This window comes from Coturnix japonica, chromosome 9 (assembly GCF_001577835.2).
Source record: "Coturnix japonica isolate 7356 chromosome 9, Coturnix japonica 2.1, whole genome shotgun sequence".
In the NCBI taxonomy this organism is placed as follows: domain Eukaryota; kingdom Metazoa; phylum Chordata; class Aves; order Galliformes; family Phasianidae; genus Coturnix; species Coturnix japonica.
In genome coordinates this window covers 14,867,190-14,894,568 of record NC_029524.1, presented here as the reverse complement: position 1 = coordinate 14,894,568, position 27,379 = coordinate 14,867,190, and the positions used below count along the sequence as shown (strand labels likewise).

At 37.1% G+C, this 27,379-nt stretch overlaps 1 long non-coding RNA gene across 14 annotated transcripts in view; it reads left to right on the top strand.

Moving 5' to 3' along the window:
* Positions 1–27,379, top strand: part of LOC107318221 — a 228,497-nt gene that overhangs the window by 131,685 nt on the left and 69,433 nt on the right. The window contains exon 1 of one of the 14 annotated variants that reach the window (XR_004308313.1): positions 17,689–17,946. The exons of the other annotated variants lie outside the window; for them this stretch is intronic. This is a non-coding gene — a long non-coding RNA (uncharacterized LOC107318221). Of the gene's footprint in view, positions 1–17,688; positions 17,947–27,379 lie in introns of those variants that run through there. 14 annotated transcript variants of the gene reach the window in all.

The window sequence follows — 27,379 nt, the reverse complement described above, 5'->3', positions numbered from 1 at the left end:
GGAATAGCCTTTCACCACTCTCAAGTCTTCTGTCTGTGCCAGGTTCCCCATCACTGTGCCTTGCCCAGTTAATTTGGTGTTGCCATCCAGTTACTTCCCCAGTTCATTCTCTTTGCCTGTTTTTCAGCTTCTCACATGCAGAGAACAGCATCTCCTTTCCTACCCTGTACGTGAAGTATATTTTTTCCTTGATCTTGTGTAAAAAGTCTCATCATCCTCTGCAGTCCTGTTCCTCATCAAGATCCCTTCTTCCTTCTACAGTTAGAGAAAACAGAAGAAATACAGTTTTAGTATAACCTGATTGTCATATGTAGTCAGCCACCATAACAACATTTTACAACCCTTTGTCTGTGTTTTCTCTCTTCTCAATATTTCCACATCTTTCTGTTGTAATGACCTGGATAGGAGCTGTATGCTTTTCTTTTTGAAAAGTACCTGGAGAGTGCCACTGTGTGTGCCAGCAGCTTAGCAAGGACAGAGGCATCGCGCTTGCTCAGTTAGTTCTCTTGTAAAAGTTTTCATTCAGCAATGGAAAACTGCCCCTCTTAATTCATTCTTCTTTTTTCTCTCTGATCACCACCCTTGGTACCAACTCTGATTTTATCACCTGCCTCGCATGTGGGCTGTCATACTGATCCAGGGGCACTTTCTGTCCATGTGCGGACTAGTTTCTTAAAATCAAAGGGCATTTTTAAAAATGAGGAAATTGAAGCACTTGGCAGAAGCCAAACGGTTCCTCTACACATAACAACTTTCGGTCTCCCAAAAAATAAGGGATTTCAGTAGGAAAAAAACTGTTACGAATTAATTACGAATCTTAGCTTTATTAATACAATTCTATGTATATTTATCACTGCTGAAATTCTGTTCAGTTGATTTTTGACTGTTTATTTCAACAAACAGGGTTTTCTAACAGAATGTGGAAGTTTGCTTTTAGTCGTAACACAGATGACTGTATGAATGTTGTTAAATAGTATTTTAAAGGCTTTTGATTATAAGATGATTTAAATGTTATTTTGTACAACTGAGGCTCTGTAGTGCTGTCTATTAAGTTACAGCACCAGATGAAGCCATTAAAAACTGCATGCAAATAAATATTTGTACACAAGGTGGTGATGTTAGCAACAAGCTTCTTTTTGTTAACAATCCACGTTAAATAACAACTTATTATTTTCTCTAAGAGTTTTTCAGCTAACTTTGGGTACTCAAGTAAGGACAGATGTAAAATACCAGCAAGAAAACTGTGAAATCTTCTCAAGATATCAATGAAAAATGACTGTGGAGCTTAAAAAATCTTCATCTCTTTCAGGGCTTCTCATTTTCTCATGGTGTAATTACACCATGAGAATCACATAAAACTTCAAATACAATGATGGTAAAAGCAACATGTATCAGAAAAGATAGGTAACACAACCTTTTATTAAAGACACCTTTCATATTTTAAATATTTCTCAGTCTACAGCTGACTGGTTTAAAAATAGCAGCAGTTAAGACTGGCTGGGAAGAAAGGGAAGTCTTTCTTTTTAAACTGACACAGGACAAGCATAGAGCTAAAACCAAGGAAAGGGGTAATAAATAATGACAACAGATGTTTGTAAACCTTTTGCTCCTGCGTTCACTGTTTCCATGTGTTTTCTTGTCTTGATGTGCTGTCAGCCTCCTCTCACCTGGGACTGGTGATATCTTATCAAAGCCTAAGCAGTTCCTCTTCACAACAGGCAGATAATAGTGCCTTTCAATTTATCATACTAGAAGTCTAAAAGAACCATGGGAACGATTGGTCAGGTGACAGCTTGATGGACAGCTTGACAGCCCTTAGAGCATCATGGGAAATGGTTGTCACCTGATTTTTCAGAGCAACTGGGGAGATAACCTTCAGCATGACAGGAAAAACAAAAATCTGAATATTTGTGTAGGGTTTACTAACAGCCGTAATGCTCACTTACGTGATAATGGGGATGAATTTAGATTACTTGAAATGGAGTTATCTGAGATGGGATCTGTTTAGCCTGTAAATGTTTTTGACATCTTTAGCTGCCTTTCAACACTTTTGCTGAATGTGTAATTCTGCAAACAGAGGTAATGTAAGGAGTTTGGAGAAATCATCTGTATTTTGTTCAGCTATCCATGCAAATAACAGATATGTTGTTTGCTGAATTAAATAATGAAAAAGCTGGTTTTTTATTATTATTATGATTGCTTTACACATTATTGTTCTGACCACCCAAAACATCAGTCCTTAGCCACTGTGAAATGAATCTCTCTTCCTGACACTATTTTAGTATAAACCAGACAGATGTTTGCATCTGAAGTAACCTTTACAATGGCCACTGCTGTGGACTCCTGCTGAGATTAACAAACAGGTCAAATATTGACCTGACAAGGAGGATGTCCTATTCTTAGGACAAGACTGAGGCTTTTGGAAAGAAAGTGTGTAATGCTGACATTGCTGCCACCCTGTTTTTACTGTTGTTGGTAAAAGCTAGACACATGTTTCTAGGTGGTGTAGTTCTACTACTTCAAATAAACAGTGAGAACAAAAAATCTTGAAAACTAAGATGTTAACTAGAGGTTCCGAAGCTGAAACTGGATGGTAGAAATGGTTAAAGATTTTATTTTACTGCCAAAACTGTGACTGATGTTGTTGTATCTGTGATGCAAGAAACTGATGTAGAGGTCTTGCCCGCCTTCTCCAAGAGGAACAGAGGAGATTGATGTGAAGGTGGGACTCCACGTGGAAACAGCCAATAATATACCTCAGGTGGTCAGTACAAATAGGAGGTGGTGCTTTGGCCACCAATCTTATATTTACTTGGAAACTGCAGGGTTAGTTTGAGCTGTCTTGCTGCACATTACAGAATGTTTCTGTCTGATTCTTTTCCTATCAGTCTAACCACAATGCTGTTACATTCCTTTATGATTCTCTTTATGTTAATGACGTCCGCACCAGCTTCAGCCATGTTTGCTGTATTCCAGTTACCTTCAGTCAGTAAGTTTTGGTTTAGCAGTCCTGATCAGCTGGGTTTTCTTTCAGCTCTTTTCTCATTTGGTTTTGTTTCCTCCTGTCCTTTTTTCTGTTGTGTGAAAAAAGGCCAATGCAACTCCTCCTAAGCACAGAACCTTGTCCTGTGCAACTTTCAGCTAGCACTGTGTCAGCTTTCAGTTTGAGAATCCTTCTTTTAAAACATGCTTGAACATCTTTTCTGGTAAAGTTTATAAACCCCGTATTTCTTCCAAGCAATATATTCTTTCTGTGGGGAGAGAGAGATCACGTAGATAAATACTTCTGATCACTATCATAAAATGACACAAACAAGTTTTTTTCAGCATTAATTACTTTCTTACTCTTGTCTTTCTGGAAGGCAAATATTGAGACATTGTCAGGCGTTTTAGCAAGATACTGTTGCTGTTAGAATTCTGCCATTGGAATTTCAAAAGTTGAAGCAAATCATATTTAGTATTCATAATGTGTTTTAGATCTGTTCTTAGCTAAGTTCTAAATGAAAACAATATTGTCCACATTATTATATTATACAATCATCTGATATGCAGATAATTAGCTAAGTTCGTTATTTCCTAATACAGTTTTAGCTAGCCTGTTCCAGTAAAATGTCTTTACTTCTTAATCAGAAGCCACTTTTCTATTGAGATTGCATTTTAAAATAATAGTTTAATATGTGACCATGTGCAAGTATTTATAATATGTCTATACACATGTCCTACTTTACACTGAATATTCATCCTGCAAGGTACAGGATAATTGCATGCTGCTTGTGCTTGTGGATGTCCACAGTACTCAACGATACACTGGCTTTGGGCAAGCTATGGCAGATGGTGTATTTGGATGTGGGTTTTTCCAGATGAAGGTAGAGAAATCTCTCTTTAGGCTTTCACAGCTTGCCATGTAAATACTATTGTTCTGGTCAGCTCTGATTTATATCCAAGTCTATGGTAAGATTAAAAAAAAAGGGCCCTTACCCTTCTGTCACAAACTCCTCTTTGTTGAAGTTTCTTTTGTGAGATAGCTCATACTCTGACTCATCCTTTTTTTTTCAATACCGTGTTTAGTTTCAGAACTCAGTACTGTTTTACTCTAAATGTGCTTTGATTGCAAAGTTAATATTTCCTGAGTAAAAATTGCAGATGTATTTAGATTGAGTATATTAAATAGATTCCACATCATTTTTTGCATACTGGCACTGAAAGAATCATCTAAGTTGGGCTTTTCTTTGTCTTTTATTTTTTGGTTTTGGGTTTTGTTTTTTGTTGTTTTGTTTTGTTTTGTTTTTGAATAGTTTTAAAATCTCCTACTGTAAGTGATTATAGCAAAATATCTCTGAGTGTGCTCACGGATTCTACAAAATGCAAGTTGCAAATGCAGGTTTTTGCCTCTACATTTTTGCAAACAAACAATGTGGTTGTCAGAAAACCTAATCAGTATTTGAGCTAACAAACGACCAAACAAAAAAGGTATTTAGCGGGGCCTCTGATTTCCCTAATGACAGAATATACCCATCAAGGAAACTCAGTAGCAGCTGCTCCATTGTGTTAAAGATTTGAAGATGTCTTGTCTTGAAAAAGTTTGGAGAGTTTTCTTTACTTTTACCAGAGGATACATAAAAAAACTTTTAATTTCTTTTGGTGTGGAAAGAGATAAATTTTATACTGCTTTGTGTGACTACATGTACGTAGCTTTTCAGTTTCAAAATAAGATTTTATGTGGTATTTATGGTCAGATAGTTGCTGATAAGAAATAGGACTTCCTGGGCTCTGGAAAAACTCCAGTGCAGGAAAGAGAAGAATCCTTATCTGGTTATAGGTCATAGCTTATTTTCTGTGATTTAACTAACATCACCTTTGAAAAGTAATCATTTTATTTTGCTTGGTTTTATAGTTTAAGTCCATAAGATCAATTGCTATAATGATGAGGTTTTCAGACAGTTGTATTGAAGTACATGTATTATTTGCATGATTGGGTGAACGGAGAAGATCTGTTTTTTCACCTAAGGTAGAAAATTGGTCTGTGTTAAACAAGACAGATATTGATAAGATATTGAACTTAGCTGAATTCAATGTCTGTTAGCAACTGATCACACAATTCTACAAGTGATGGCTAAAGGAACACAATAATAAAAATGTGGAGACTTGAATTGCATGGGCAAGGAGAAAAAGAAAATGATGAATTGTAAAATAAGAGTAAATGGCCTGAACAAGAGAGGGAATGCAGGATGAGCCGAGAGCAGTCAATAGAACTGAGGCAGGGGAAACAAGAAGGAGGTGGGAAGAATGAAACATCAGATTGGAATGGCTTAAATGAAGAACAGCAATGTTGGAAGTAATGAGAATAAAAGTTCCCAGGCAGAAAGGTATGCTCATCTGTCATTCATCCTGAAATTTTACGGTATTCTGGTTATATTGACTTCATGACCATTAGTATTATGAAGACAGGAACAGAGACTGAATTTTGATCTATATTCTGTAGAAAATGAGCATAGAGAACATTGTATGGAACATTAGTGAAACCTTGTATTTCTGAGAAAATACATTGCAAATGTTTGAACTCCACCTAGAGTTTCCTGAAAACCGATGACTTTCTGGCTGGTTTATTGCTTTGATTACAGATGGAAGAAACTGAGATGCAAATAGTGGAAATTATGGTTGCTTAGTGCTGAAGAGTCAGACTTCAGTTTCCGGTCTTCAGTAAACATGAGGCAGCGTAGGATTTTTCCTGAATCCAATTCTATATAATCTTGACATAATCTGTCTCAAGAATATGTTGTGTCTGAAGAAGTCCTTGATGTACTTCTTTCTTAACAAAAACATGCTTCCTTGATTGAGTTTCAACTCTGCATTCTTCATCCCTGAGTAGATGTCATCCACTGCTGGAGTTATTTTGAAGGGAGAAGCATGGTGGCACAGTGGAAAGGGTAGTTTTCTATATCATCTTTGTATTTTTTACATTAAATGTAAGTTTCTCTCAAAGTCTGCAAGTATATATTTCATTATATATACACATGCCCACTAGATACTTTAGGATTTATTATAGGAGTCCTCAGGGTTGGATTAAGTTCAGAGGTCTGCTTGATAGGAAATTCATGGAGTGGTCTTAATGAGACAACCGTGTCCCTACAGCTATGGGTACATTGTTGAGTCTTGTTTGCTTACATCTGATCAGGAAGTTAGGGTCAGACTTAAAGTGAATTTGCAGATTGACCCGTACCTGCTTTTTGAAATCTGAGTAAAATGTGATTAAAGTAGTGCATTGTAGCAGCTTTGTGTCTTTGGCCTTATTGACAACCCCATCAGTAAGAAATGTCACTGACTTTATTTACAAACTCATTCTACCTTAAAGTGGACATGATCTATTTAAACTTATTGCTAGAATGATAAATTCAAATTAACTTGTCTTAATTGAGACACCTTTTTTGATTTGATATTTGAAGAGCGAATTAATTCAGAGCCATCTGTTATCTTACTTTGCCTTGCTTAATGATAGGCTCAGCAGTTTGGGAAAAAGAAATGGACAGGCATGGGGGTCAATGTCATTATCTGGATCATTTCATGTGATGCAAATGAAATCAGGTACATCACTGCAGCTAAGACTGCATATAGTTTGTTTAGCAAAGGCTCTCACATTGACAATTTTGGTTTTAGATCTAAAGGCTCATCCTTCTGTCCTGAAGGAAGAGCCTCAGGTATTTGCCACGTGCAAAGAGTAGAGAGTAGGTGTGAGATCTGTTTTCTTCTGTCTTTTCTTGATCCCTTTGCCAGTTCTTGCAAATTTGGGATTTGGTGATAAAATGAGTGCGTTGTATTGGAGATGTTCTGATGGGAAGAAGAGTTGCCCAGTTAGATATATGTCCTTATGAGCTGTAAGTGGGATTGCTATGCAGAAAAAGTGATTTAATTCTTGGAGTGGGACTGCTAGAAGCACAGTAATACAGAGATGACAATAAAGTGATGTTAAATATACTGAATTCTGGAAGCAACTGTTACTATGCAAATTTTGACTGTGAATCTGCAAATGCTTCACCGATCCCATTGCATTCATTTTCTTAAACTCGATTGGCCTCCTATGCTTAGTTCCAGATTTTTTTAAATAGATATATTTATCTTCTACTTTATACATATACATATGTTTTTTAACTTGCCTCATTACACCTGTCTTTCACTGCTTCTCTGATGAAAGGGACTCTAGAGCCATAGCCAAGCACTGCCAGAGCATGATAAATATCCTTTAACACAGATGAGAATTAGGCTGTACCATCTCTCTGGCACAAGCAGAATCTTTAAAAAAATATTTTTTTTTATTATTTTACTTATGAGGAGGAACTGTTAATATAAGGCTAATTGCTTTTCAGACATTAATTAAAAGTTCAATAATATGCAAGGAAGAAATCTTGTCTGCTTAACTGATAGGGGAACTGAAAAACGAAGTGACTTAACCAGTGTCCTGTACTGGGTCTTCAGCAGTACCTGGGCTCACATACAAGCATCTTGCTTTCTGCTCTTATTGCATACTGATCAGCTGTAGCAGTTCCACTTGTATAATCCTGGGCTTGCACCTGTTTTCCAAGGATCAGTTCTAGTTGTGGTTGTTTCATGAAGATGTTCGCGTTTTAGTGGCTTTCAGTGCAAATGGCCCATGCAAATATTTTAATGTTCACTTTCCTTGACTTAATAGTTTAAAACTACACCAAATTTATTAATATTGTTATTTTGCTAATGCACTATATTCCATATTTGATAGTAAGCAGTTTCACATCTGTGGCTGAGTGATAGAACCTAAAGCTGATATGGATTTTCTATTTTCCATCACTCCATATCATTTGTAAACTCTTTAGTTCTGTAAAAGATCTGCTTTAAATAAATAAATGTATCCTGACTAATCCTCTTTGAATAAGTGGAAAGCATTTAATCCCATGATTCTGTAAATCCAGGGTAGCTGTCAAATTGTGTGTTCATTTTTCTGTATTATCTAAATCGGTTTGTATCAGATCTTTCATTGACAACAACAGTTTGTTATTTGGATTAAACACCTCTCGTGCTCTATAACCTTTCATTTAAGAGTCATTTGCATCCCTTTTTTGGCTGCTGCTTCAATCATCTGTATTTTAACCATTCTTTAGGAATATTTGCTGCTAAATATTCACACTGTGTCTAATTTTTTTTTTTAATCTTTTTTCCGAATTGCCAACACTCCTTCAAGATCTGGAACTCAAACTATTTTTGTTTGTGTCACCAAAAGGCTGAATTCATTTTTCAGTTTTCAATTTAAGAAAATAAAAATAGATGATTCATGAACTTCGCTTCAAAATTTTTAAAAGTGGTTCATTAATTGAACAGCAGCTGGGGGGAAAAACTAATCAGCTCATTTCAACTGGAATAGCTCATTATCATTTTGTCTGATGAAATCTTTGGAGGCTGGTTTCATGGGAAATGGGTCCTTAACACAGGAGCCCCTCAACTGCCTGGAATAAGGCCGACTGCACCCCATCCAGTAATTAAAACTCGTATGAGGAGACGTACTTCCATTTTGGCATATTTAAAGAGAGAAGTCCTCTTATTGCCTTTCAAAATGAACAAGATGTTTGGGTTTTTTCATTTCTTTAAAATGGTTTTTAGCGGATCAGACTGAGAAATATCTATTTCTCAAAACAGACTCAATCTGAAATGCCCAAGTAGCTGCAATACTTCTCTCTGCTGGTAAATCTCTTCATCTTGGCTCCTGAGATGTATAGAATTACGTCTCAGTTTCAGTTGGCAGTACCCAGAGTTGGGCAAGACTAGGAGTCATGGAGGTTTGTGGAAGATACGTATGATGCAGGCCTATAACTTGAACAATCTTTGTACGATTTCTGTAGGGCAGACATTGTTTCCTGAGAAAATAGACTCATAAGTAAAGGTGTGATTTAATCATCGACTTTGCAGTGAAGTGACTAAGCTGTACAAATTGTCAAAATATACAAAGACTTTTAAATTTCTTTTTTTTATATATAAAAATAATGGTGTTTTTTTGTGTTTTTTTTTTTTTTAAGTGTTCTTCATTTTCTTGGAGACTAAGGCTTTTAAGGTCAGTCGTTTCAGTGCAGTTTTTCTTGTTCAAAATGCACACACTGGCATAAAGTGACACAGGCTGTGGATAGCTATTAGAATTTTATGAACTCCCAACATAGTACTTAGATGAGTAGCCATTGGGATGAATTATTGTCCATCTGTTGTGAAGCAGCAGATGAAAGATTTTGCAGTGGGAAATTGCAAGTAGTGAAAGTACAGGAAAGTACCAAAAAATGGGTGTTTGGTTTAAGCTTCCACATCAGTGCACACTTTTAAAAAAGGAAAGTAAGACGGACTAGAACTAAATTCTAGTTAAGACTGTTTAACTCCAGCTTAGCTATGATGTTCTTTTTCCTATTTATTCACAGTAAATAATGGATTTCTTTGAAAAGAAAACCTGCTTAAGTTACAAGTTCTTGGGTTTTTTTGTGAATTGTTAATTTTCTCCAGAGAGAATTTAAATAAAAACGATTCCATTCTTCTCTTGTACATTGTGGGAGGGGAAATATCTCCTTTAATTATCATACAATGCCGTTATTGCTTGTAAAAATTTGTGCCAACAAAGTGAGCAATTTGAAAAAGTTATTTCTGTTCCTCAGAATTATAATATGAGTTAATACCGACTCTTTTTAACAACAGCAGCATTTCTAATTGTTTGCCTTTTAAATTCTGAACGAGTTCAGTGGATTATGTTTTCTAGTTTCTCTCTGCCACCATGAGGGCAAAAATTTAGTCCTCTAGGATAAGTTGCTACTTTAACCTTAACTAGAAGCTGAAAACTCACCAGCATTTGGAGCACTTATTAAATACTGAACCTCTGAGATGCACTGGTGGCACTATTAAATCAGACTCTTTGCTGAATGTTATTGGCCTGGTTTCCATCTTGTTTCTCACTACTTGAAGGGAAAATAGAAACTCTTCAGTCTTCTCTTGGAAGCATCACTCAGGAAGAATGAGATGGTTTGTTCTATACAAATAATAAACTCAGCCCCCAAACCAAACAGTACATTTTACTTACATTTTGGATACCATCTTTTATGAAATAAGTATAAGATGAAGAATAACTAATAAGGACAATGTTTGGAAACTATCCAAGTATGGCCCTTTATGTACACATGTGATATGTTTACCTGATAAAATGTGTTTTTTAGCCTCTTCTGCTTGTTGAAGCTCACTGGATCCTCACAGACGTTTCAACAGTAAATGATCTGTTATCATTTGGCACATGCATAAGCTTTATCCTATAAACAAACAACCTTGAGCTTTATGTATTCACTGTAGGAATAAAGCTGTTATTTTGCTGTGAGAAGACAAACCAGAACTCAGGGATGTTGCACAATAAATCATTAAATTTGTAGTATGTGGTTCTCATAATAGTCAGTTATCCTATGAGTAAGTAACCTGTTGTCACTGATATACAATTTCCTTGTTGGACCGTACCTTTATGTAGCTTCTCCACCTTCTTAAAACTCTGTAATTTGTTTCTGCCTTGTATCATCAGCACCAGAGGTTTGACTGCTTTGCTTTAGTTGTGAAAGACAGCTTTGTGCTTTTTCTAATAGTTATATTTTATACCAGTGCTGGTGATGTGGGAAAAGAAAGCTTGAAAATAATAAGATGTAAGTAAACAAAGTTTATCAGTGATTTTCATGGCATAATATGTCAGGGAGTTTAGTATGAACTTAGTTATTCCCTTACAATTACCTTAATCATGGATAATTCCTCACAGAGAGATCCATACTAGAATCAATTTCATACTCTGATATGAGTTTTATGGTGGGCATAATTAAGATAAGTGAATGCACTTGGTTTTCCTCAAGAATCCAAAAGTGAAATGGACTGTAAGCAAAGGAATATCTGTTATCATTGTTACTTAATCTGGAGAGGAAAAAAAAGAACATCCAGATTTAGAATTTTATTTTCTCTTAACCTGGTACGATATCTGTGAACAACAGACAATTTACACAGAAAGAGCCCTGCTATTGAATTTATTGGGGAAGTATATATATATATATATATATATAATATTTTTTTCAGGGGATATACTTATATCAGTTTGTTAGTTTAAGTGACTTTAAAAGCATCAAGGTTTCCTTATGGAAATAAAATTAATAATTAATAACCTGAATAGATATATTTTGTTCTAAATTCTGTGAATTATAGGTTGATAGTCCCCTTTAATGAATTAGAGACTTTTGAGGATGGAGCTTGTCATTAACACACATCATCAGCTGATGCATTTTAATAATACATAGTGTTGGAAGAGAGAGGAAGCGTAAGCTACTGAAGCCTGCAAAAGCAATCCCCTAAAGCTTTCATGTTTTATTTGAGCATATGTTTTGGAAGTGGTGGTGTTGACACTGGTGACACTAATCTCCTCTTTATCTTGTTTTGATTAAAAGGATATTTGAATATTATTTTTGGCAAACTTTTATCTATGCTCAAAGGGGTTCCCTTGTAGCAGCTACAGAGAGAAGTGACCATAATAAACACATTGTAAGATACACTTATGTCATACATTATAGCCACTGTTGATGTACTCCAAGAGTGCAAAATACCCCCAAAGAAATGAAATGAGCTTGTGTTCAGTGCCAAATATTTGCCAACCAAGCTGTCTGAATGATTTCAGCTGCGTAAAGGAAACTGCCTTAGATTATTCAATAATTCAGTTAGAAATGTGCACAGTGAGGGGACAACAGCTGAGGGCAGTTTTATGGAAAACTACTATTTTCTGTAAAAGCATCTCTACCCTTTTCTTTATGTATTTTTTGCCATGTCAGATTGCTGGGTTAGCATTCCTTCAAACCTTACTTTTTTATGTGTTACATGGTATCGGGCTTATAAAATTTCATTTTTGAATTACACAAATTCAAAAAAGCAAAATGGCCTCATTTTGCTGTATGGAATGCAAATATGAGTGTATGTGCTGCATAAATCTGTGTGTTCTGAGTTATCACAGGACAAGGAAATGGTGTCACGCATTAGGAAAAAAGTCAGTCAGGGAACATGCATGTTTGCTGTCCTTTCCCATTTTTCCACTTAAAGCGATGGACAAAGAGTGTGCAACAGACCTTCTGCTGAATGTATTTATGCATGTGTTTATGCTACGTATTTAAGCCTCTGTTTTCCCAGGTGCTGGATTAAGCTTCAGGTCTCAGTTTTGGCCTCTGATAATGTTAACCTATTGCTTCTCTTCTTCTTCCCTATGGAATGTGTTTATAAATTATATTGACTGGTTTAAAGCTTGCTTTCCTCAGATCCCAAGATGCTTATTGTTATTCTTAAATATGGATTAAGGTGTCTGATTTCAGGTTTCAGGCTGCAAATACACTTAGCAAGTGTATTGAGTGTTTGAGAGCAAAGGGATTCTTAGATGCTCAGGAAAATCAGTTTTTCTACCCTGTATTCCAGATAAACTATTAAAGTGATCAGAATTAGAAACACATCCCTAACTAAGCCTGTGCTATGGGTTTGTTTATACTCAGTCTTATTGCTCAGGAAAAGATAGAGTCAGTGGTGTAACGTCATAGAATTACTGGCTGTAATTCTTGTTCCTTTCCATCTTCTCAACACATGCTTGAATTATTTTCAGACAGCTTATGTTTCAGCTGGGTTACTAATTCTTTTTTTCTTCCCAAGTTGCAAGTGTCTCTGTTCCATCAATCCCCTGTTTTCACACGTGGCACCTTCAGCTTCCTGGGACTCACAGACGGTGACTTTCTGCTCCCACTTGCTGCTACTTCTCTGCATTGGGAGCTTCTTCAAAACCATGTTGGTTTTTTTGTTTGTTTTGTGTGTGTGTGAAAGAGATAAATCCCTCCAACCTTGTCCTTCTAGCCCTAGATTTTTTACTTCTATACATTGAAGTTCCACATCTTCTGGTGCATCAGAGAGGTCCTGTCCCCCATCAGGAGGTGCATTCTGAAGCTGGAATGCACACTATCTTGGTCTTGTTTTGTATAGATTGCTCCCCAGAACAAAGCATCAGCAGTCAGGTGTCGCAGGTTGTTGCAGCTCAGTGCTCAGTACCTCATGGGCACCTTTGTAGGGTGCACAGTCAAATTCAGTTCTCTCCTTTTGTGTTTTCTGGTGGTGGTTGTTGTATGTGGCATTAAAAAATGAACAGCTTAGGGCTTCTGGTTGCAACTGTTGTTCTTCTATAAAGGTGCACTGTAGATTCTGAATTGAAGTTCTAAATATTTTTGTCCTCTCCACAAACCTGTTTTGACTTCTTAACAATCAATGCCTATGAATAATACACTGAACTAATAACCCTCACTATGTCAACCTTGACTTGACATCTGTGGACGAAAGACTGTCTTTAAGACCTGTTTTTAAGTTCTATGAGCAAGTAGGGACTGTCATGTGAAACTGCAGCAACGCCTTCCCTGAAAAAAGGCAAACCAACATGCTGTTATATTTTTCAATCAAGCTGCAGCAGATGAGAGGACATTCCTTCTCTCTCCATTGGTAGCTGTCATTGTGAAGTCCTTGCTACGCATGTTCTCGTTTGTGCACTTAAATGCAGTGCAGAGCAGGAGCAGTGCAAACAGATCTGGTAGCTAGTTTGGTGGAGACAGTGACATGGGAAAGGGAGTTTAAACATATATTGATTTTTAAGTACTATGGTATGATTAAAATTTTAATTCATGTTAAAATAATAGATTTACAAATACAAGCTGAAGTTTATAAGCTTTCCTATACTTAAAATCTTTTCATTAGTGTGTGTCAGTTGAGCCAGTGCCTGTAAAACTTTTTAAAATCTAATTGATGGGTATTAATAAAATTGTTTTACAGAATCATCCACAATATTGTTTATTTTTTTTAAAAATAGCATTTTCAGAAGGTAGTGCCTTGGCTTTACAAGGCCTGTTTTGTTTTGGGACCCTCTATAGAAAGCTCTGTTATGTACATTTGTTATTTTGACATAGAATAGTTCACTTGAATGCTACTTGGAGCAGTCATTGGACAATTTACCTATCTACTCCACAAAGATGCAGTTAAAGTATTTGCTATTCTTGCAGCACTTCACAAGGACTCTTGGAAATGACCAAGCCCTTGAATTGACTGAACTAAACCCAAACTGCATTTTGGCATAATAAATAGTCAGGTTTGGTTTTGCTTTTTTTTTTTTTTTTCCCCCAGATTTGATGTTAAAACATTACATATTTAGTTTGTATAGATGCATTCAGTGTTTTGTAGGATGTATACACTGCATATCAACTGGGGAACCAAATGAAACATTCCAAAATAAGACAGAGGTGATAAATGGCTTTCTGGCTTCTATTCAAAACGCTTGTTCTGTTGTGGAGTACTTATTATGAATGCTCGCTAACAAAAAGGCAGGCATCCTGTATTATATAAATACTTAAAAGCTTGCACCCAGAGACAACAGAAAGAAACAAGAGGTGATTTTGTATATGTAGTCCTTGTCATCTCCTTCACCTCTCCTGGGAAGGAGCTATGACATAGTCAGATTCGAAGGTTGCTCTTCAAATTTCCTCTCGCCTTCAAGTGAGTAACCCATGTCATGCATCAGAAAGCTGTCATCTTGACATCTAGTGATGTCTTTCAGATGGCTTGAAATAGGTCTTTTTGTTAGAAAGAAATGGAAAGCGTTCTTACAAAAGTTAAAATTGGGTTTGATTACTTTTTTTTTTTCCTTGTTTACATTTTCAAACCAATAGTCAGGTTAAGGAAAAGCTAAACTTAAAGGACATGTTTGTAACATCACACGGCAGCATTGAGAGACTACAGCTGGAAGTTTTCTTTTGCAAAGTCAGTTTCATCTTTTTGTATCATTAAACTGATTTCTTGCTGGGAAGAATGCTATTTTATTTCAGAAGTATTAAAATTTATACTCATTTCTCACTGAGTACTGCAAGTAACTGTTCTGGGCATTTCTCACATAATGATTAACAGAACCATTTTTCAGTATCTGAAATGTTTCCGTGAGAAATTTTCAAGAACAAATGTATACGGGGATGAAGATATGCCTTAGAAAACACAATGAATTTGACAAAGTGAATTTTAAGACAGTTGTGGCTGCATTTAGTTGCAGTTCTTCCCAGCACAGATTTGTGTTACAGCTGTGGTTAATTGTTTAAAGTGCAATTTAAAATCAGCTAGTCGTGATCATCAGTATATTATATTCCTTTTTATTCTGTTTTCTCTTTTCAGATCCTCAGTACATTAAGAGTAGGTGTCTTTATTTTGTTGAGTCAGAACAAATCTGTTCTGATTTTTTTCTGTCCATCTCTTTTGAATACAAAAACAGGGCAGTGATATCCAGAAGTGCAGCCGGGAGGCTCAGGATGAAAGAAATTGAAAATCTGGAAAAGCATTTGCTATGCAATGTGACTGTCTGCTCAGATCTGACAGTACCAACATCTGATACTCAGGACAGTGTGCTCGGGGGTGGACACATCTTAGGATGGCCGCATCTGACCAGCATTATCTAAATTGCGTGGAAACTTCTTTCCTGAATAAATCAGTGAAGAGAACTTGAGGATTAGGTGGTCCTGCTGCTTGTTTGTAACCAAAACACAAGGATGCTTATATTTAAAAGCTAAGGTACGGGTGACCTTCAGAAAGTGATACAAATTTTCAAAGACAGAAATGGAATTGGAAAGGATCTGCTGTTTGCAGTATCGTGGATTGTTAAATGAGCTTTTGTGGCATAACAAAAACTTTCAGCAACACCAAAACAGAGCCAGATTTCTCTTCTATTACTTATTTAAATAATAAGACATAATGAATCTATTTTTGTTTTTATTTTAAAGTACTTCCCAAGAAGGACCAAAAACCAACGAGTAATTCTCTGTCTTTCTCAGCAATGTATTTAATGCTCTGAGAACTGCACTTAATTGTAGAGCAATCAAAAGTTTTCAGTATCTTTCCATGCAGGAGCTGGAAATTCTGATGAAAGTAAAAGGGTTTTGCTTTTAGGCAGAATGGCCTCTCTTTTCCATCTCAACATCACTAGAACCAGCTATGGAATGGAGCCAGGCTCCTATTAATGGGCTTCAACTGTTTCAAAAATACAAGCACAAATTTATTTTATTTTGTAGTGACAAATGCTTTTCCCTCCTAATTTTGTGGGAGTGTTTTTCCCCCAGAAGGAATAAATTACACATTCTGGAAATAAGTTAGTCATTCAAAAGTTCAGAATTCATGAAGCTGTTCCAGCAGAGAATGGTTACAGAATTGCAGCAAAATCTCAAGGTCACTGGGAATATTCTTTGGGGTATTCTTATGTGGCTTATCTGTGCTCACATGCCTAATTTTTTTTTCAGTGCAAAGAATAGCCACTTGCAGAGAATGGGAGCCTTAGCCCGGCCCTGTGCCATCCCTTATTCAAGTTCTTTTATACTCCTCTTTTTAAAGAAGCTGTCAAGTTCTTTTCTGAAGCTGACAGGAAAGGCCAAATCTGCAGTACAGGAAGAGAGGCAAAAAAGAAACTTTTTGTGTTGATGTTTTACTAAGTGAGCTAAGGAGAATTTTAGAATCATGTAATTTACTCTGGAGGCATTTACTGTACATAGCTATAGTGATGGTAATTTCTTTCATTGTGGAAGTGAAAAGATAACCATCAATCAGTTGTCAATTGGTCAATTGCAGAAGTGATGAAAAGAAACTGGTAGGAACAATCACTTCTGTGGCTACCTAGACTATTTGGGGTTTTAAGGAAAACACGGGAACTGGAGTCTGTAGAAATGGAACGAGGCTGGAAAGTAAAAAATAAGCTGTGCGGGGGTAAATGCATCACTGAAATACAGTATTTGTTTTGCGTGTGCACGCAGTGCGTAAATGCTGCAAAACCAGAGCATGGCTCAGTGTGCACGGAAGGACCTTTAAAATGGGTGTGTGGAGGGCGGATGTGGTGCAAGTATGTGGGCTTTTTAAACATTGGTTTGAGGATGGATGAGTATTTTGTAAAACTTCAGCCAAAAAAAGTGGAAATTATTTCAGATATCGTTATACGCCCAACGGTAACTGTGGTGTGAAATGAATGTGAGGGAAAATACCACTTATTGCAGGATAGGAGATATGTTATTAAGTTGCAAAGCATTATTTAAAAAAAATTAAAATTAAAATTAAAATTATAAAATGAGGCTAAATGTAGAGCTGCTTTAAAATATGTAATGTGACAGTTGTTTTTAAAACAAGCCCGACGGCACAGGGGAGCAGAAACACTCTGCGATTTAACAGTTATTTAAGTGGCATGAAAGACATCTATTTCATTACATATGCATATTGCAGTGGGGAGGGCAAGCTTAGAACAGAAGTAAGAGAAAGCTTTAATTCATTTATTTGTGAAAAGAGTTCAAACATTACTGATACGGGGTGGTTTATGCTGTGGTGTTTTGTTTGGGGTTTTCTTCCCCCCTTCTGTGGTAGGTAATAAAAAGGATTACAGGCCCTCCAGAAGGATGAGATATCATCAGTTTGTAATCCAGCCCATGGTTTCCTAGATACCGTATTGTCTATTCTGTTCCGCTATGTGAAAAATGTTGAATATCAACAATGGGTTTCAGTGCTGTATTGTTGAGTTTTGTATGAACTAATCTAGCTTCACTAAAAAAAAAAAAAAGAAAAAGAAAAAAAAAAAAAAAAAAAAAAAAAAGAAAAAAAAAAAGAAAAAACTACAGCTTTGGACAAAAGTCTATAGCCAGTGCATTCGTAACTCCCCATGCACAAGAGCTGACTGTGGCTCTGGGAAGGCATTTTACTCATTTGCTTTCTTTTTTCTTGTAGTCGTCTTGTCCAGTTCTCAGGTGTTTACCAGCTATTTGAATTTCACCTGTGTGGGTACTTTCTTTGAGAGAGTCCCAGGACTTGACAGCCGTATAGGCCTCATAAAAGGCAGCTCTGTTCTGGGTTTGAAAGGTAAGCTTTTGCCTAAGTCCTCTGCTGTCTGTGCTTTAGGATGCTAACTTTATTGGCCTAGTTCTGAAACTTTGCAGCTTATTGCTCATTTGGAGCTTTTGCAGAGGGTGAGCGAGGGGAGCAGGTTTCTGCCTAACAGGGAAAATAACCATTCTTGGAGCGAGAGGTGGTGGGGTTAGAGGGGATGGATTTGAATGAAATGTGCTTTTCATCTTAAAGAAATGGAATTGTAACTAACTACTGAAAGTAAGAAGTGTGTTACCTGCAAAATGAGGTGTTTCAGGAGCAGCTATTCTGCAAATGCATATGCTCCAAAGGCAGGATAAGGGTAAAAGGGAAAGTGTTTGACCTGGGGGTATTTCCAGGGCAGGCAGAGCACAGACACTTAGTGCTTTTGAACTGCTTTGCACTGGATTGCTTTCACTTTTTCTTTCTCTCTTCTTCTTTCTCTCTTTCTTACTTTCTTTTTCTCATTCGTTTGGTCTCAGAATTATCTTAATGCTTTGTGGAAATGCTTCTGGGGGTGCTGTTTGCTGGGAATAAAGTAGATGGAGAACAATTGAGGGTAAATAAGATTCACAATCAGAACGATGCTGTCAGTAGTCCAGTTTCTGAAAGAATTTGTGCTGTTCTCCTCTTCAAGTATGTTTTTCTAGGGTTTATTAAATGAATTCAACTTTAATAATTGTAAGTGGGAGATCCTGTAGCAATCAGCATGCAAATATATTTAAGCTGCGATGAACTAGATTAGATGCACAGCAAGTATTTATTTATAAACATAAAAATGCATTGTTAAATCTTGAACTTTAATGTATGCATTTTATCTTAAAGCATTTCCACCTTTTTATTTACAAGTTATTTTCTGTTCAGATCATGAGATCATGAATTATTTTATTTGCTTAGAAGAGTGACTTTATAAGCCAATAATTTCATGCTTACTGTAAATGTGGGAGGTTGTTTTTATGGAGTAACAAATTCCACAACCTTTATTTATTTGTTTTAACGTAAGTAATGTACTGACATCTCAATAATAAGTGACCAGCTTCCAAAAAAATCCTCTACATGTTTCCCTTTCTGTCAGGAAGATTTTTGCAGAGGAATGCCAGCTCTCAACATCTCTTTTCCCTGCTACAGTGTGAATGTTTTTCCCATCCCCCTTTTAACCCAGGAATTAGAAGAAAGTACAGATGATGCTTGCTTAACCCTGCATTTAGTGCCAAGCAGTGATGTGCTCCCTATGAAACCATTTCTGACCCTCTGCTTGCAGTGGTGAGCCTGAATTTTTCCCCTTCCTTGCCCATCATTGTCAGTCAATTATGGGATGGAACTGAACCAGAAAATCTGGTACAGTCTGGCAATTAGTACAAAGGGTTTCCAGTCTAGTGTGAAGACAGAGATGCAAGAGCCCCAGCAGCTAGAGAAATAGTTTTGATTGGCCATGGACATTGCCTTTTAGTGCTGCTTGGTTACTTCCTAAAGATACTGGCTCTTCTACCCTACAGGTCTTCTCCTTAAAGTACTGCATTACGGGCCTACTTTTTATAAGTCTTTTGGGAAGTGGGGGGGTCTTCTTTTTTTAGCTCTAGCTTCTCCCATTTGCAGACTGTCATTTTAACCCATCAAACAGACACATTTTGACTTGTACAACAAAGAACCAAGTTATCAACATTCACAGAAACTGACATTTTTAATTCAGGCTTCATTATGTCTTTGGTTTCTGACAGTGAGCTACAAAGACATTTAAAGTTTTCTCTTTTTTTCATTTTAAATTCAGCATTGGGATGTTTATCTTTCTTTTAATGCTCATATTTCCCTTTCCACCTTTATTCTTTAGTAATACATAATTAGCATTATCAAAACCATCAGCTATTATCCACTATGACTTTTGACCTTCATTTTAATCTATCTAGAGTTTTCTAAAATAAATTGTAACATAAATTCTGTTTGTTATGCCATTACAGTAAAACATAATTAAGCTCATTAATACGTTCATCACAAAAGTAATCTCTCCTGATATTACAAAGATTGAATGGATGTTTACATATATGTAAACTTGTCAATATCTGGTATTGTAAAATAAGAATTAATAATGAAACAAAAATTATAATTAAGAAATAACATACAGAATTTAGCGCTTGTCATGTATACCCAGCATCTTCAGGAGTTACCATTGACTCTGTAGCTGTCATTTCCTAGTAGCTGAGAGCAAAAAATATCTGGTACAAGTTTGACTGAAGTTCAGAAGAAGAGCCAGTTGTACCAAATGAAAAACTTAGACAATTATTTCCAAGAAATCTGGTGACTTCACTGAACACATGAAGACAGTACTCAGTCAAATCCTGCTCAGAACTAAAACAGAGTATAATTAGATAGCAGTGCTAGCAGTTGCCAATGTAATAGGAACATCAGGCATTCAACCATAACCATAGTGTTTTGTTTGTGAGAGTTTTTGTTTTCATACGAGTCAGCAGTTTCTGTTTTATGCTTGGGTAGCTGTGTATTTGGGATGTTGCCTTTTGTAGTTGTTAAAAAAAAAAAAAAAAAGTAAATGTGTGATCTAATCTTCATACATATATGTGAAATATTACAAATACACGCTCAGAGTTTATACTGGCATTTTTTCTTCATTCTCTGTCTCTGCATAGCATTACTGTGGGAATCCCTGAAGGTGGCTTTAGACACATGATGACAAAATTTTCCATTCAGTAGTTAAATGCTCTGCTCTTTTGCTCTATTAATGGCAAGCAGTATAGTAGCAGGGGCTCTAAGTGTGATGACAAGATTAGCACATTGCCTGCTTCAATCAGGCACCTCTTGTTTCTGTATTTATCACTGGTCCTTCCCGGTTGACTGATGGCTGTCACTGGATGGCTTTCTTTGGCTAGAAAGAGAAAGAACTTCCTGTGAAGATGTCAGCAGTGTTGTTGAGTTCCAAAGTAGGTCATTTGCACTGAAAGTCTACATAGAACAACGAATTAGTGGCTTCTCTTGTGGATCTTTTGATAGTGTGCGTGGGAAAGGATGCAGTAGTGTAGTGTGTTTCACCAGGAATATGGTTGCATGGTGTATGTCAAAATCTAACATGGTTACTGGTAACACAGCACCAAAGGATGCACTAATGATGCTTTTGATAAGAATCCTATGGAAAAAAATTATTTTTTGTTTATCAGAAAAGCCCAAACCAAATGGTAATACACATCTCATTCAGGGGAAAGAAAATGGTAACTAATTTTGTCTTGGACCAAAGGATTATTATAAAGACACAAGAACAACTGAAATTTTTCATTATGTGCATTTCAGTGGATAATGGGTAATGACTGAAGAATACACGCTGCAAATACACTTTAGTTTGATTTTTTTTTTCCCGTTGTTTAAATTCTGTTTGTCTTCAGTGACCAAGAAAATTTGGCTTTGAACAGGGACTAGCATGTCTCAATTTGTTGTTCTTCAGTCATGAGATTATTGGCCTTCACGCCAGTAATGCACAAACCTAGCTGTGCTATGTGCTTTGATGGTGAATCATTCAGTTAATAAGTTAATACATTTGCTATTTTCAATTAAATAAATATCTTCTTGTGGATTTCGGCACTTTTATACTATGCAATGCTTTTATCTCTATACAAATGTTTTTATTTCCCCCCCTTTTTTTTTCTGTAAAATATTCATATGTAATTAAAAATAGCTCATACTTATTAGAATCTTAGAGTTGGAAGGTAACTTTAAAGGTCCTTTGTTTCAACTCCCCTGCAATGAACAGCAGAGGGTTTCATGGCTTGATCAGGTTGCTCAGAACCTTGCCAAGCCTCATGTTGAAAGTCTCCAGGGATGGGGCATCCACCACAGCTCTGGGCAACCTGTTCCAGTGCCTCACCACCCTCACAGTAAAAGATTTCTCCTTATATCCAACCTAAATCTAACCTCTTTATGTCTGAAACCATTTCCTCTTGTCCTGTCACCAGAGACAATGCTAAAAAAGTCTGCCTTTTTTCCTCTAGCTCCCCTTTAGATACTAAAAGGCCACTCTCAGGTAACCACAGTGCCTTCTCTTCTCCAGGCTGAGCAGCCCCATGTCTGTTTCACAGTGTTCTTTGAAAGAGAATACTGAGACATAGCAGGGCTGAGTGACATTGTTACCTCTGGTGTATGTTTGGATTGTCCGGTGTTAGTAACTGCCATCTCCACTGAATGAACTCTGGGCAAACTGACCAGCTGCAGGATCTACTCTTACTACCTTCAGTGTTACAATTCTCTCATCAAAATTGGTTGATTATCAAGCTTTAATGCTTAACCTTCACAACTGTGCTGCTCCTGAAACCCATTGCTCGGTGATCTGTCACACTGCTGAAGAAGTTTGGCTCAGTTGTTGATTTCATTGCTGTTCTAGAAAATCAAGCAGCATGTCAGTAGAGATGAGCTGGAACATACTTCTGTTGTGAAAATGACATAGCGTGTTTCGTATACATGATATCTGTAACTACAGGAGACCTCCCTCTGTTCTTGGTTTCTCATTTTTGTGAGGATTTCTGAACTTGTGGAATCAGCTGCATTCTTTGTGCATACAGATGTCCTTAGTCTGCTCTTAAGTGTACCTGCAACTGATGGCTGGGTCTGATGGTGTGGGAAATGAGCCAGGCTTAAATGTGCTAGCAAAACATTTCAGATTATTTGTCGTGTGGAAGATCATGAGAGTTCAAGCACATTGCCTGAGCTATGAACTACCAGCTTTCCTGATCCTGGAAATATTCCCTTCATGTGACAGTTCCACCTCAGCCCTGTAATGAGTGGTAAAAGCAGCTGGTAAGTGCACGCTATAAGAGTTCTTTAAAGACTTAACAGTCTTAGGCTCCAGGTTCCCACTGACTTTTGGTTCAATTATCACTTGGCTGAAATTCAAAAGGAGTAATGTACCCAGTTTCTTTATGCTATTGCAAATTTCCTGTCCGTGGTCTTACAGTGGGCTATGGAACAAGTGAGCATTGGCTGCTAGTGGGCTGTGATGAACATTAAGAAAAAAAAGAGATTAGATTGATGTATTTCATGAGATTTTATACAAAGCTAAAGCAATTGGCATTTCATATAAAATGACTGGTTTCATATAAAGGAGAAAGAAAAAATGACTAGTAAAGAAAAGGTGATAGCAGTTTTTTAAAGGACAGATACCAAAAGTACAAGCAGAAACTATGCCACTGCAGATTATCACAGGCTGTATGCTGAGAAATATCTTTGGTTAACATGGCATCATTAACCAAAGACTCAGAAGGGAGTTTTACAGGAATCAGTTAGTGACATGTCTAAAGGTATATCATGAGCCTCCAGAGAATCAAGTGATTAAGACACAGAAATGGGATGTGACCACCAAGATGCGTGAAACTGCATTGTATGAGCATTCAATGTAATAGCGTAACAAGGAAAAGACCCACTAGTCAACAGAAAGATGTGATGCCATTGACAAATGAAGCTAAACAAGAAGAGGTATGTAATTCCTGCAGTATACAATAGTTTACTTTTAAAAGGTCATTGGAAGCCTAGCACAAATAATATCTGTGGCAAGAAGATATGGATAATTTGTAAGACATTTTCTGATGTCCTAGGTGTTTCATGGCCTTGCAATTGCGATGTGAATTCAAGAGGTGGCCACTCCCTCATTTTCATTTCAGTGCTGGCACTGACCAGAGAAGACACAAAGAAACTCTTGTCTTCTGGAGGTATCTACAGACAGAAGTATTTTGATGGCTGTGGAGGCATTTTGCTCCTGATCCATGCTGCTATTCTGGCAGAAACCTCAAAAACAGACACGGATACTTCAGCAAAACATCCATTTCTGTTTTATCATCTGTACGTTTTTCTAAAATGGAAAAGCAATCTGAAATGCTTCATATTTTTCATTAATAAAATGTCATTTTCAAGCAATTGCATCCATGAAATTTTGGCTTAAAATAGTCAAGAAATTGTTTTGAAAATTTCAGAAAACACCGTGCTGCAACTTAAATAAATAAATAGAATCCAAACTTTCAAAGCACTTCCAATTTTCCCTTTTCTTACTTTGTCATCGACTTCTGGCAGAAGTGTTACTTCTGTTAGAGCCCTAATCAGATTAAGTTGGATCCACACTTTGCATGTTCTCCCAAGCTAATTCCCATGATCACTGTGCTTTAAAACCTTTATTAGAGGCTTTTGTTAAAAATGCATCACTTTACCATCATTATTCATCTGACAAGAGGAGTGGATTCAAATGTACCCTTCTTTCAAAGCTGTTTGTCACTGACCTTGGATGCTGGATCAAGAAGAGAATTAGTTTCTAAACTGTGTGCAATGCCAGGAACACTGGAGAGAGTTCTGACTGGCTTCCTTCTAGGAGAGGTGGTTTGAAAACCTCATCATGCATTGCATCCATCAGAGCAAAACATACTAAAAGTACTCGAGTGTTGTTAAAAGACATAAAGTTTCAAAACTGGCTATTGTCTCTCTGGAAAGGAGTTGTCAAGATAAAATGAAGGAGGCTTCACTGTGCAGCAGGAAATCTTGGGTTCTCAGTTTGAAAGAGGAGATTATACCTTGAGGTGCATAAACTCCCTTCTTTGATTCATAAGCAAAATGGAAGCACAGTGACTGGTGATGATACCAGGTTTTTCAGGCAATTAAGGCAATGACATTTAACACGACTGGCTGGAGATGAAACTCAGCAACTCATCCTTAAAATATCAACTGAAATTCAGTTTAGATACGAGTTACAGAGGTGTGTCTGTGAAAGACCAAAACTTGGAAGAAAATTTTTTAAAACGGCTTTTGTCTGTGTTACCACCAAGGAATGTGATCTTAGTTTTATAAAGGTGGTCCATGGAAGAATATGCTTAGTGGTCAGTGCTGCTGAAAAAGAAAGTGAATATGAGGAATAAATTGGAAGTAGATAGAAGATAAGCACAGAGTATTTATGCCGATATATATATCCATGGTGCACCACATTTTGCATCCAGTCTTCCCTCTGTCTTTTCAAAAACAAGCAGTAATTATGTCTATAGGTTCACTCTTCCTCTTCAGATGAACTAAGAAAGGATCTGTCTTCCATGGTGCACCTAGTCAGCAGTCAGATGGAAATGCTGACAATCAGAGGTGTTAAAGTTTCCAAGTTTCAGTTTAGTGTGATTTTTAAAAACCTGGGGAAATTCATAAAAAATGTATCAGTATATAATAGCTGAACAATCTCTCCAGGAGACTTTAATTTCTGATTCTAATCTTTTCATCTCAATCTGCTGGGTCAGCTTTGCACTTCTCCTTGTGTGCACAATGGGGAACAATGTTTAGCTGATGACAGAAGTGCTGGATAGGGATTAAGTACCTCCCAAGCTGTCTGTATTTTAGTAATGGTATTGAAAGTCCCACAGTCCCTGATTTTCTTCCCTCCTACTCGTCCAACAAATTAACTCCCAAATCTGAAAATCAAGACATAACTTCACTGAGCAGAGAAAATGCACCCTGCAAGTTTTCCTAAATACTTGCTCAGAAAAAGCTTGTTTGATTATTGTAATTGATTATCTTTAGCCCCCAAGCATCAGAATTCTACGTTGCACTCAGTGTGTAGCTTGATGAGATGCTGGGTTTGGCAACAGTCTCAGGGGTTCCCACCTCACCATCCCCACCCACCCGTTACTTTCTGGCCCAAGCTCCAGGTTTGCTCCCCTCGCTTCAGTGCAGATTCCAAATTAATTTGTTCCAAATATTCACTGCTGTCAAGAGCGCAAGTCACACCATGTGCTCTATCAATGTCTTCCCTTCTTCCTGTGATTGGATAAGTGCTATGGATATGTGCAGTTAGAGAAAGATAATGACTTGCTTAGTGGAGTTAGCCTTCAGCTTTACCAGCTCCTTGATCAAACCAAGCACTAGTGCAAATGCATGGCAGCTGGAGCACAGCCGTGGTTTGGAGATGGGTGGGTGGCCTTTTGTTAGGTGTTAACTCAGATTTTGGAAAGTTTAAGGTTATTGTGAAGTTGCTTTTCCCATTGTGTACTGCTTATATGTCTACATGGCAAACCTGAGTCCAACCAGTAATAAATAACTGTTGGCTAATGCAGCAGTAGATTTTAAAGAAAGATTCAGGCAAATCCAGATCACTACAGTCTAGTATGCTATATGATGTCTGGGCTTGGGAAACATAGAAATTCTAACGGATAATAAAATTAGTGTGATACTGAAATTCTCTGGAGGAATCTACCAAGTCGAACTCTGGAAACACAGGTGAGATCATCTGCTTGGGTTTTCACTGATCTTTTACTGAGGTACACCACTAAGGGTCTTTAAGCAAATAAGATGCACTGGAACAAAAGGTAAGACCTTCACATCAATAAGTAACTGGTTGAAAGCAGAAAGCAGAGTGTAGGGAAAAAAACGGTTAGTTTTCACAGCAGAGGTTGGTCATGACTGAAATCCCCACAGAGGTCTGTGCTATTCAACATATAAGTAATTGGGAAAAAAATAGAAAGGTGAATAGTAAGGGGACAAAATTTGCTGATGGTGCTATTACTCAGGAGAGTTGTGAGAAGGACCAACTATGGTGCATTGAGAAGGATCTTACAATACTGGCGATAATAGGCAAAAAAATGACGTGAAATTCAGTGCAGACAAATTCACACAGGAAAAATAACTCTGTCTTTACATATGAAATGATGGGCTGGGAACTAACCATCACTTCTCAGAAATGAGATCTTGAATTAAATGGATAGTTCTGTGAAACTGTCACCTCAAGAACAGTTAAACCAAAATTTTAAGAATAGAGAACAAAATAAAAGCCATCATTATAACACTATTTATATCCATTGAACACCTGTACCTTGAATACTTTGTGCATTACCAGCCTCCTCAACTCAGAAAGAACTGAGTAAAATCAGAGAAAGCTGAAAGATGTGACAAGAACAGTCGCCATGATAGAGTGGGTACAAGGAACATGATCAGGATGCAGATGGAAAGGATACGACCAGGGCTGGGGCAGGCTAATAGGGATCTATGAAATATGGATGCCATAGAAACTGCGGATAGGTACTGATTCTTTGCATTCAGTTAAACCAAAGGGTATCAAATTGAAGTTGTTCATGTTCAGTATTAGAAGTGGTGATTGCTCAGCGCAGCATATAGTTAAGTTGTGGGACTTCTTATCAGATGACATTGTGGGTGATGAAAGTTCACATGAATTCGGCAGATGATTTTTAAAAATATGGAAAACACGCATGGAAAAATGTGATGAACTGCAGCATCAGAATGGTAGATAGAGAGGGGTAGTAATGCATAAAAGATGGGGCACACAGGAATATTTACAAGGCACTTTACTTAGTTGAATCTCATTAGCTATTTTAGGTTTCTTTTGCAATCCATTGGGAGATAAATTCTCCCCATTTGGGCAATGGAGAGCACCTGAATTAGGGTTTTCTTTTGAACTTGG